We start from the raw sequence: 302 nt of genomic DNA on the forward strand, positions 1-302 counted from the left end.
CAAAATAAAATGAAAAATGTGGTGAGAACCCGCAACAAACATTTTTTCTCCCTCTTTTTTCTTGTTTTATTTTCTTTTTTTTTTCATTTTTTGCTTCACTTTTTTTTTTCGTTGTTTATGTTAAGCTTCCCTTCAATTACCACAAGTCATAAGAGGGAGCCGGTGACGGCAATAACAATAACAACAAAAGTGACAATAACAGCAGCAGCAGCAGCAACGCCCTTCCCCCTCCCCTTCAAAAAAGAAAAAAAAATGTAAACAACAACAACAACGTTAAATATATATATATTTAAAAAAAAAAA

This window comes from Trypanosoma equiperdum, assembly GCF_001457755.1.
Source record: "Trypanosoma equiperdum strain OVI genome assembly, contig: ctg_125, whole genome shotgun sequence".
NCBI lineage: Eukaryota > Euglenozoa > Kinetoplastea > Trypanosomatida > Trypanosomatidae > Trypanosoma > Trypanosoma equiperdum.